Source organism: Narcine bancroftii, chromosome 5, assembly GCF_036971445.1.
Source record: "Narcine bancroftii isolate sNarBan1 chromosome 5, sNarBan1.hap1, whole genome shotgun sequence".
Taxonomy (NCBI): domain Eukaryota; kingdom Metazoa; phylum Chordata; class Chondrichthyes; order Torpediniformes; family Narcinidae; genus Narcine; species Narcine bancroftii.
Window position 1 is genome coordinate 21,095,392 of NC_091473.1, and position 12,939 is coordinate 21,108,330.

At 39.3% G+C, this 12,939-nt stretch overlaps 1 protein-coding gene across 1 annotated transcript in view; it reads right to left on the reverse strand.

Annotated features, from left to right (window-relative positions):
* LOC138763184 (metabotropic glutamate receptor 7-like) overlaps window positions 1-12,939 on the reverse strand; it is a 583,408-nt gene that overhangs the window by 550,267 nt on the left and 20,202 nt on the right. The window lies entirely within an intron of this gene.

Below are 12,939 nucleotides of genomic sequence, written 5' to 3' on the forward strand. Positions count from 1 at the left end.
TGAACACTTAGGCAACATACTTGGTGTTGATCATGAAACCACATTACAAAAAAGAGCTAGAAACCAGAAAACAACCGTGCTCCAGTCAGTACTACAAGGCCAGCTCGGCTGTGAACATTTCTGACACCCCAATCCCATTGCTCATGGCATGCCAACATACACACTGGTAGGAAACAATAACTGATGCCCTATAAGGAGAAATATACAGGAGAATTTTAACGAAGCCAAGAAAAATGCAGCATTTTTATATCAATTTGCCATTCTACTACACCAGAATGGAAATGTTTGACAGAAATGCAGCATGGCAAATAGCCAGGAATCGGCCCACAGAAAGATGTACAAAAATGTCACACTATGAGCCCCATCATACTGGTTCATCTCTATGAACATGCTTTGTATAAAATGTAAAATCTCCATGCACGATAATAGATATTTAGTTTCTTAGCCCTCTATCTTTCCTTCAATTAAAATCCCAGAATAAAAGGGGGAGAAGGGGGAAAATCATACAAAAGTAACCTGCTTGGCCCATTGTTCTTCGAATAATCTGCACCATGAATCCCATTCCTTTTCTCTTCCCTCATTGGTTGAACTCATAATGTCTCCAAATGTCGCCATGGAAACTTATCTTAACCACTCTTCAGGAAGCACATTCCTGACCATCACAATCTGAATGGATGATACATTACAAAGTTACAAGTGTTAAGTACAGCGTGTCTCACAATGAACTTGGAAAGGTTCTCATCATGACTTGGTCCAGCCAATTTCAAAGGCTGCCGATACCATGATGTGGGAGGATGGTTATCAAAACTGGTCCCTGCACAAGAGTCCAGTTACAAAAGGAATTTTGCTGAAATCAATCACAGCAGGTGAAAAGCAAATGTGAAAACCATCTCATTGTGACCCTCAATTCTACTAGTGGGGACTTGCAGTAAAATTGTGAATTAGTTCTTGCTACAAGGTTTACGAGAACAGGGTAAACAGTAGAATCCAACCCTACCTTCATCACGTTGCCAAAATGATAATAAGTATTCATATACACAAGTACAACATACAAATCCAGCTAAATTCTTGATGGCTGCAGCTAGGAAGGTACTTTATTAAATAAAAGCTACAATCATATTGTGGTGGAACCACTGTTAGTATTGTTTGTATGTGTATGGCTGGCCTGCCTCTTCCAATTGTACCAATCGCAATCATCCAATCTGACACAGACAAGCTGCACTTACTATTCGCATGGTTTACCCAATGGTCAGACACTGCGAGACATTTAACGATGCAATTGACATTCTGAAAGGCAAGTACCTGGCCCAGGTGAATGAAGTCTACACCAGGCATGACTTAGCCATGCATAAGCAGGAACCTGGGAAGTCGATTGATGATTACCTTCAAGTCCAGCGAGACCTCAGACGGGCCTGCGGGTACAAAGCCTTATCAGCAGAAGTGTATATGGAGGAGCTGATCCCAGATGCTCAAGTAGCTGCAAGGAGCCATCGGATTGTGGAAAGCAGAAGCACCCTAGGAAGGATGCGGTCTGTTCCGGCTACAGGAAGAAGGGAAACTATGCAAAGGTATGCAATCAAAGCAGCCTTCTGACCCAAGCAGTACCATGTGCAGGCAATGGGGGGCCACTGCCATCTCAGATGATGTCACTTCCAATGAACAACAGCAGCGCGTAAGCACCATGGGGGCCGCCACCATCTTACCAATCCATGAGCCAGTACAGGGATCAGACAGCAACACTACTGTGGCTTCAGTCATGCTCAACCAAAGCAGCCATCATCAGCTCACCAGGTCAATGACGAACATCGAGGTAAATGGGCACAAGACGAGCTGCATGTTCGATAGTGGGAGCATGGAGAGCTTCACCTACCCTAAAATGGTGCAGCGCTACACCCTCACAGTGAGACCAGTGAGTTACAGAGTCTCCATGGCCTCTAAGTCCCACTCAGCAGAGATCCGTGGCAGCTGCGTAGCGATGCTGACCATTCACAGTGCAGAGTACAAAAATTTTAAACTCCTTGTGATGCCACAGCTCTGCACGCCTGCACTACTGGGGTTGGACTTTCAGTGCCATCTAAGAGCATCACCATAAAATATGACAGGCCCAATCCCCCCCAACCCATGATCTGTAACCAATCTCCCCTCTGAACATGTCCAACCTGCAATTTGCCATTCACCCATCATGCACAACCTGTTGGCTCTCCATCCTCCGGATTTCTTTATTCTTTCCCCACCCACTCTGTTCACCAACCTCACCGACGACTGCAACCCCATCACCATCAAGATCAGGCAATATAGTGGGGGTGGGGGGGGGGGGGAAGACACATGGTCTTTATCAAATCAGAGGTGAGATGGCTCATGACCAAGGGGATCATCGAACCCAGTACCAGCCCCTGGAGAGCTCAGGTAGTGGTGGTTAAGAGTGGGGAAAAACACTGAATGGTTATTAACAGACACACGCAAATTGACGCCTACCCTCTCCCCCGTACAGCCGACATTGTAAACCGAATCGCCCAATATCGGGCATTTTTCTACCATTAACTTAAAGACGACACACCACCAGCTCCCTATCTGCCCGGAGGACTGCCAGTACACCGTGTTTGAGGCAGATGACTGCCTCTATCACTTTCTGAGCATCCCCTTCAGGTTCACCAATGGAATCTCTGTCTTCCATAGGGAGATGGATCGAATGGTGGAAAAGCACAAATTGCTGGCCACATTTCCCTACCTCGACAATGTCACTGTCTGCGGCCATGATCTGCAGGACCATGACGCCAACCTCTATAAATTCCTCCAGTCTGCCAAAAGCCTTAACCTCAACAAAGGTAAATGTGTATTCCATACATACATTCGGCTGCATCTTGGAGAACGGAATTATTAGCCACGATCCCAACTGCATGCACCCCTGTTGGAGCTCCTACTTCCTCACAGCCTCAAGCCCCTGAAAAGGTCCCTGGGGTTTTTCTCCTATTATGCCCAATGGGTCCCCAATTATATGGATAAGGCCCACCCCTTTGTAAAAGTCACCTCCTTTCCCCTGTTGGCTCCTGAAGGTAGCAGTTAGAAGAGGGTGTCATCAGGGTGATGGAAGACCTTTGTCACAGAAGACTGAATATTTTAAATCTAAAATCACTGATAATCATCTCTAGGACTAATCACCTCTAAACCATTCAGAGTTTAACTCCCCCAATAACTAATCACAATACAAAGGAGCTATCATTAATGGAAGTCCTGTGTCTGCAGTCATATACAACATGGGGCCTTGCCTATTGTATTTAAGTCAATCTGGTTCTGAAATGGAGAAAAACTCAGTGCAAATGATGTTGTGCTTGTGAATTTTCAGACGATGAACAGTAAATTGGAAAGACTCAGGACAATGAGAAACAGAATCAATGAAAATGTGTAGTGGAGAGTGGGCTGACACGCTATCACAGACTGGTATGGCAGCACCAATATGTCTGAGTGGAAAGCTCTGAAAAAAAGTAGTGGACACAGCCCAGTGCATCACAGGCAAAATTCTGCCCACCCTCAAGAAAATCTACATAGAACATTGCCGTTGGAGAGCACCAGCAATCAACAAGGATCCACAGCATCCAGGGCATGCTCTATTCTTATTGCTGCCATCAGGAAAGAAGTGCACGTGCCAGAAAACTTGTGCCGCCAGCTTCAGGAACAGTTGCTATCCCTCCACTCATTGACTCCTAAACAACAACCTCAGAGGTTCAGTTTAGGGCCCTTACTTTCCACATTATTTATGAATGAATATATGTTTTCTGCACTGCAATTTGTTTACATTTCTTTCTTTGCCTTCCTCTGTCTGTGTATCCTTTTTCTTTAGTACCGTGCATATTACCAATAAGTAGAAATTCTGTCTGGCCAGCAGGGAAATGAATCTCAGTTGAATGTGATGTATGTACTCTGACAATAAATCTGAACTTTGAACAAGTGAAAGTTTGTTTCTTTTATTTCTGATGCAGGTTCACTCCCCATGAAAACATGCAGACACAATAATTGGTAAGTTATCATCAAATCATGTTATCATTGCTTACACCATTACAATCTTCATGCTGATGCTAAATCATTTTCCCATCATCTGTACTTCAAAGCAAAAAAAGTTCAATTTTATATGACACAAACTGATCAATGAACTGCTTAATAAACACTTTGCCTTTCACTTAGAAGCATCTAATAGTAAATAAAATGCCTTGTCGATAATGTCAATTTCAGGTATTTTCGAATGTCCTTTATCTCCAATTAAGAGTAATACTCTTTCCATTGCTACTCTATTGTAAAGATTTTTCTTAAATGGAAGGATAATATAAATGCTCATCACAAATGAAATAATTCCTAAACACTTTTCAGCCAATGAATTTGTTTTGAAGTGTGACCACAGTCGAATTGTTGGAAATACAGCAGTCATTTTGCACAAAGTAAGATCCCATAAACAGCATTGAGATCATGACCAAATTATCGTTTTTTAATGATTCAGGTTGAATGAATGAAGGTCAAGTTCTGGTCAGAATTTCCTTCAGATTCCAGATGTCCCACATCTGCTTGAATTTCAACTAAAGGAGGAAATGACTCATCTTCGTCAGTTCCTTGATGTTGCACTGAAGTACTGGTCTGGAACATGTGATGATGATTTTGAATTTGAACACACTTCCAACACATTTTCTGCCACGTTTATACTGCATATGACTAACAGCACCAAGCCATTGTTGCTGCAGATATTTTCAGCCAGTTCTCTGTCACTTGGTGGAAGGTTGTGTGGTTCAGTGCAACACAATATACAAATTTGTTTATGATATCACAGTAGTGGGTTGTTTCAAAAGGGGAAATGAGTCAACACATAACCTGTAAGAGGGAGATTGAAAATGTGATAGAATGGTGTATTGACAACAACCTTTCACTGAAAAGGGCTTTGCATGGAGTGAAAATGCCCAAATGCAAAAGCGGAGATTCTCCGCACTTACATCAGGAGTCCTTGCCTCAATGAAAGTGCCATGGCCGGCTCCAAAGCGCCGACAGCAATTCCTCTCAGGAAAGGATCTTTGACGGAGCGCAGCGCTCCGGTGCCTCACGTGAATGTACAGCCACTACAAGCAGCTGGGCAGGGGCGGGCTGATGTCATCGCGATGACGCCGTAAGCCAGCGACCAATCTCACCCCCTCTCTCCCTCCCACTCACCCCTCTCCGTTCAAGACCAACTAATGGCAGGGACAGCAGGCAGGAGCCTCAGGTCAGGGGCCATCAGGGCAAAGGTGGTCGGCAGAAGCTGTCTGGATAGGGGGCCTCAGGGCAGGTGCAGCTGGCGGGGGCCATAAGGGCAGGGGCCGTCAGGGCAAGGGGACCAGTGGGAGCTGTCAGGGTGGGGTGGCCAGTGGGAGCCATTGGGGGAAGCCAGTGTAGGCTGTGAAAGTTCCACTGGCCATTCTGACACATCACCTGGCTCCTTCGACCTGTAGGGCCGCTTGTCAGTTGCTCAAAATGTGGCCGAGAAATTGCTGTCTTCCATACCCATAATCTCCTACACAGCTGGAACTGTTCTGGAAAATACAGAGCAGTTCCAGCTGCATGAGGGAATATTGGTAGGGAAGACGGCCATTGGTCTGCTGCACATTTATGATGGGTGGCGCTACTGTACCAGTCGCCCCGCCTTCATTGGCTCCGGAGGGCACTATGAGGCACCATTCAACATGAATGCAATGCAAGAGTAGCCTTTTAGGGCTGCTCTATGAAAGGTGTTCATATTTTTCCAACTGTGCTTATAACTGGCCTTCAGGTGGAGGTTGGCATTAAAGGGCCTAATGACACCAAAACCAAGGAGTTGATTGTAGAATTTAGGAAATTCATGCATTCAATAGGGGATCAGAAGTGGAGAGGGTGAGCAAATTTAAATTCCTGGGAGTCACTTTCTGGAAAGACCTTTCCTGGGCCCAACATATTAATGTCATCATCAAGAAAGCATGTCTCTACTTCCTCAAAAGTTTGTAAAGATTCAGTATGTCATCATAAACCTTGGCAAACTTCTGAAAATGTGTGCTGACTGACTGCATCACGGCCTGGTACCAATATCTCTGAGCAGAAAACCTTGCAAAAGGTAGTGGACACAGCCCAGGATATTGCAGCCAAAACTCTCCTCACCATCAAGAAAATCTACATGGAAAGCTGCCGCTGGAGTGCAGCAGCAATCATCAAGGATCCACACCACCAAGACACGCTCTGTTCTTGTTGCTGCCATCAGGAAAGAGGTACCACAAGACTCAACCCACCAGGTTCAGGAACAGTTGCTACCCCTCAACTATCAGACTCCAAAAGAACAGACTCAATCAGAGACTCATTTAATGATCCTTAATTTGCTCATTATTAATCACAGATTTTTTTTTTGTTGCATTGTACACTTTGTTTACATTTCTCTCCTTTGTGTGCATAACTTTCTTCTTGACTACAGTTTACAGTTACCAATAATTAGAAATTCAGACAGGCCTGCAGGAAAAAGAATTTCAGTGTTGTATATGATGTCATGTATACTACATACTCTGACAATAACTTTAATAATCACTCCTCCAGATGACAGGAACAAAAAGGCTTGAGTGGTGTTTACAAAATTTGAGAGGTTGGAATCAACGCAAACCTCCCCATTGAGTGAGCAATGAATTGCTGGCAGAACTCAGCAGGTCCAATATAGTAGACATGGGTGGAGTCTTTATCTCCTTTGCATCCAGCTATTACATGCCATTTGCTACTGAAAATAATTCTTCAGGTACTACATACAAGACAAAAGGTTTAAAATTTAAGTTTTCAATTTCCAGATTGACTGGGAAATGTGCAATAGCTCAAATTACGAAGGTTACAGATTTCTCAAGCACAATTCCACAGGAATGATGGGTTTCAGAACTGACAAGGTGATCTAGGATTTAATGATGAGCAGTGACCCAGAATTAATTTAAAAATATGACAAAGAAACATTATGCAAAGAGTGGACACATCATCACAACATTTTATATTAGTTGCTGGAAGAACAAACATTAGAAGCCAAAGTGTAAAAATTTAAATGTCTCTGAAGAAGGTGCAAGAAAATTGAACAGAAGAATTGTTCCTCAATTAATAAATAAAGCTGTAGAGTGGAATGTATTAAAGGAATTATGTGGCATGATATAATTCAGAGCAATGTTGTCAGCAACCACCAAAAGACAGCATGGAGCAAAAAAGATCAAACATATTCAAATACAGAACATGTAGCTGGGACAATAAATATTAATGAAGGTATATTGGAGCTGTAATGTAAATATAAATAAGAATTGAAATGGATATAAAAGAACAAACATTTCAAGATAATGGTAAAATTGTGGATTGTTAGAAATATGAACCCATTAGAGAGGAATGGAAACAAGACCATAATGATAACATGAAAATGATATACACATTAAATACATTTCCACAGTTGAAAAATAAAATACTTACTGTACATGCAAACTAATTTAAAGGGAGGGTTATTTGATAGATTTACACAAGTTACAAAGTGTTCACAGAGAAAATGCAAATATGATATTACTATTTAAGAGACTACAGATACAATAGTAGCACTTAAAAGGCTTTTAGATATTCATATGCAGGGTATGGAGGAAATATGGACCATGTGCTTATATTTAGTTGAATGTGGCAATGTGTTCAGCATAATTATTTTGGACTATCGGGCCTGATCCTGTGCTGTATGGTACTGTTCCAAGTTCTGCTTCTGTAACAGAGTTCTGTGTTGTGTATTGGCCTATGTGTGGAATGGTTTTATGTTAAAAAGTGACAGTTTGCCTTAGAGAGCCAAGGTGAAGGTGGACTGCTGAGAGAGCGGGAGAAGGACTGAGCATGTACAGAAAATGATCTAAACATTTCTGGACTACAGGAGTCACGTGATGGAGTAGTGGCCGGTAGGGGAACTCCAGCCCTCTCCAGAAAAGTTAAAAAAAGATAGAGAAAAAGCAAAGGCACAAACTTAAAAACCAAAACAAAGTGAAAGTAAAAGTGTGAAGAAAATGGCAGCGAAGAAAGAAAAACCAAAAACAACGGGAAGAAAAGAAGGAAAGACGTCGGAAAAAGAAGGTGAAGGCCTTACCTGTCCGAAGAGGCCCGCCGCGGAGAGAGAGGCCCGCTCCCACAGGTCAGTGGAGGTCCCGGGCTCGGGACTACAAAAATGGCTCGCAGAGCCGAGTAAAAATGCACAACCGCGCATGAAAAAAAACACACTGCGGGAGGGGGGAACAGCTGCGGAGTCGATCTTCACAGCTGAGAGAGACACCTGCAGCACAGCAGCAGGTGCAGAACACAGACAATAACGACAACAAGAAAGAAGAGGGTAAAAAGAAAACAAGAAAACAACAGATGGTCAACCCAGAGGAAGAAGAAGAAGAACAGAAAGAAGTGGAAGAAGAAGAGAAAAGCAAGACAATGGATGTATCTTTTTTTAAAGAATATATGGAATCAGTGAAAGAATGGCAATTACAAGAATTTGATGAGATAAAAAGAAGAATTAAGAATGCAGAAGAAAGAATGAATAAAATGGAAGTGGCCATATCAGAATTGGCAAAGAGTGGAAAATATGGAAAAAAGAAAAACATTTGTAGATATGGAAGTAAAAGACTTAAAAGAGAAATTAGAAGAATCTAATAAAAAAGCTAAAGAGGCACAGGAGCTGTTAGCTCAGAAGATAGATATAATAGAAAACTATAATAGAAGAAATAATATAAAGATAGTGGGCCTTAAGGAAGATGAAGAAGGCAAGAATATGAGAGAATTTATAAAAGATTGGATCCCCAGGGTACTGGGAAGACCAGAATTACAGGAAGAAATGGAAATAGAGAGGGCACATAGAACTTTAGCCCCGAAACCACAACCGCAGCAAAAACCAAGATCCATTTTAGTAAAATTCTTAAGATATACAACAAGAGAAAATATATTGGAGAAAGCAATGAAGAAAGTAAGAGAGGACAAAAAGCCACTGGAATATAAAGGTCATAAAATTTTTTTCTATCCAGACATAAGTTTTGAACTCCTGAAGAAGAGGAAGGAGTTCAATACAGCGAAAACGATCTTATGGAAAAAAGGATATAAATTTATGTTAAGGTACCCAGCGGTACTTAAAATAATTATTCCAGGGCAACAAAACAGACTATTCTCAGATCCAGAGGAAGCAAGGAAATTTGCAGAACAACTACAAAACAAGCAGAGAGATGAAGACATGTAATAAGAGTAAAAATGACCACGATCTATATGTATGTGTGTAAAGGGGTATATGTGTGTATATATATAGTGTGCATACATGAATGCATCCGTATTTAGAGGAAAATATATAGAGTATAGACAATAATTAATAAGGGAGGGAAATGGAATAGAGGGAATAAGGAGGGAATTAAAAGAGTGACCTTTGTAACATATGAAAATTGAAATCTTTTCTGGGGGGGGTTGGGTGGGGAGGAGTTACGGTCACTGCAAAATCAGCTGACGTTTGCGAGTGAATTCGCAAATCCAAATGGAGAGGGGAGATGTGGTTGTCCGACAAGGGATAAAGGACAACTCAGGAGGGGGAGGGGAGAATGGGGTTAAAGAAGTTTTAAATAGGAGAATAAGGAAAATGTTTGATGTTTTAGAAATGTTGTCTTATAAAGTGTTCAAAACAAGAAAGCAGAAATGGATAAGAAGGAAAGGTAATGATGGAGAAACGGAAAGGGAAGATAAACAAAGTATAAAATGGCTACGCTGAACTATATGACTTTAAATATTAACGGAATACATAACCAAATTAAAAGGAAGAAACTGCTAAATTTACTGAAAAAAGAAAAAATTGATATAGCATTTGTGCAAGAAACACATTTAACTGAATTGGAGCACAAGAAATTAAAGAGAGATTGGGTAGGACACGTAACAGCAGCGTCGTATAATTCAAAAGCAAGAGGAGTAGCTATATTAATTAGTAAAAATGTGCCAATTAAAATAGAAGAGGAAATAATAGATCCAGCAGGGAGATATGTAATGATAAAATGTCAGATATATTCGGAGTTTTGGAATCTACTCAATGTATATTCACCTAACGAAGAAGATCAAAAGTTTATGCAAGATATTTTTTTGAAGATAGCAGATACGCAAGGGAACATATTAATAGGAGGGGATTTCAACCTGAATTTGGATTCAAACATGGACAAAACTGGGAAAAAAATTAACAGAAAGAACAAAATAACCAAATTTATAATTAAATCGATGGAAGAAATGCAACTTTTGGATATATGGAGGAAACAACATCCAAAGGAAAAGGAATATTCATATTACTCGGCTAGACATAAAACATACTCAAGAATAGACCTATTTTTGTTATCAGCTCGTATGCAAGATAGAGTAAGAAAAACAGATTATAAAGCTAGAATATTATCGGACCATTCACCCTTAATATTGACAATAAAGTTAGAAGACATCCCTCCAAGAATGTATAGATGGAGATTAAACTCCATGTTACTCAAAAGGCAGGATTTTAGAGAATTCATTGAAAGACAAATTAAAATGTATTTTGAAATAAACACGGAATCAGTGAAAGATAAGTTTATACTATGGGATGCAATGAAAGCGTTCATTAGAGGGAAAATAATAAGTTATGTAACCAAGATGAAGAAGGACTATAATCAGGAAACAGAGCAGTTGGAAAGGGAAATAGTAAATATAGAAAAAGAATTAGCAATGAAGGAAGATACAACTAAAAGAAGAGAATTGGCAGATAAAAAAATAAAATATGAAACACTACAAACATATAAGATGGAGAAGAATATAATGAAGACAAAACAGAAATATTATGAACTAGGGGAAAAAATGCACAAAATTCTAGCATGGCAGCTTAAGACAGAACAAGCTAAGAAAATGGTATTGGCATCAAGGAAAAAAGACAAACAAATCACATATAATCCAAAGGAGATCAAGGAAAACTTTAGAGAATTCTATGAACAATTATACCAAACTGAAAACAAAGGGAAAGAAGGGAAAATTGAACTACCAAAACTACAAATAGAGGAACAAAATAAATTAACAGAAACATTTGGAATAGTAGAAATACAAGCGATAATAAAAAAATTACCAAATAATAAAACACCAGGAGAGGATGGATTCCCAATAGAATTCTATAAAACATTTAAAGATTTATTAATTCCTCCCATCCTGGAAGTAATCAACCAGATTGATAAAACACAAAGCTTACCAGATTCATGTAAAACAGCAATAATTACAGTAATACTAAAGCAAGGGAAAGATCCACTCGCACCAGCGTCATATAGACCAATATCTTTACTTAACACAGATTATAAGATAATAGCTAAACTATTAGCAAACAGATTAGCAGAGTATGTACCCAAAATGGTAAATCTAGACCAAACTGGATTTATTAAAAAAAGACGCACAACAGACAATATTTGTAAATTTATTAACTTAATTCATGCAGAAGGGAGTAAAGCGCCAACAGTAGCAGTTGCTTTAGACGCAGAGAAGTCCTTTGACAGAGTAGAATGGAATTATTTATTCAAAGTATTGCAAAAATTCATTTTACCAGAGAAGTATATTAATTGGATTAAAGCATTATATAAGGAACCATTGGCGAAAGTGACAGTAAATGGATATATATCAAAGCAATTTAACTTAAGCAGGTCAACACGGCAGGGATGCCCACTATCACCTTTATTGTTCGCGTTAGCTATAGATCCACTAGCAGAATTGATAAGAACATAAAATAATATAAAAGGGATAAAAATAAAAGACAAGGAATATAAAATTAGTTTATTTGCGGATGATGTTATAGTATACTTAACAGAACCAGAACTATCAATAAAAGAATTATATAAGAAATTGAAGGAATATGGAGAAGTGGCAGGTTACAAGATTAACATAAATAAAAGTGAAGCAATGCCTATGAATAATGCGGATTTCTCAAAATTTAAGAAGGGATCACCATTCAGATGGCAAATGCAACCAATAAGATACCTAGGTATACAAATAAATAAAAATCTCGGTCAACTATATAAACTCAATTATTATCCACTAATGAAAAAATTACAGGACGATTTAGAGCATTGGAAAGATTTACCACTAACACTAATAGGAAGGATAAACTGCATTAAAATGAACATTTTTCCAAGGATGTTATACCTATTTCAGGCATTGCCAATACACTTGACAGAGAAATTCTTCAAGGAGTTAAAGAAAATAATAAGGAAATTTTTATGGAAAGGGGGGAAACCGAGGATAGCACTAGATAAATTAACAGAATGGTATAAACAAGGAGGCTTACAACTGCCAAACTTTAAAAATTATTATAGAGCCGCACAATTAAGATACCTACCAGATTTTTATCAAACAAGGGAAAAGCCAGATTGGACTAGATTAGAATTAGATAAAATAGGGGAAAAGATACCTGAACACATATTATATAAATGGGATGAAAAATTGGTACAACATAGAAGTTCTCCAGTATTACATCATCTACTCAATATTTGGAAGAAGGTTCATGTAGAAAGAAATAAAACAAATTATCAATTACCAAAACTAATATTGACGCAAAATAAGTTACTCCCTTTTACAATAGATAACCTTTCCTTTTGAGAATGGGAGAAAAAAGGGATCAAAAGAATAGCAAATTGTTTTTCAGGAAATAGCTTATTATCCTTTGAACAAATGAAAGATAAATACAATATGACTCAAGATATATGCTGGCATATTACCAATTGAGATCCTACTTGAAGGGCAAATTAGGAAGCAGTCTGAGTTTACCAGAGGGAAGTAACTTTGAATATGTGATTATAGATACAATGATAATCAAAAGATTTATAACAAATATGTATATTAAACTGCAAGAAAAGGAGAATGAGGAAACAAATGGTAAAACTAAACAAAAATGGGAACAAGATTTAAATATAA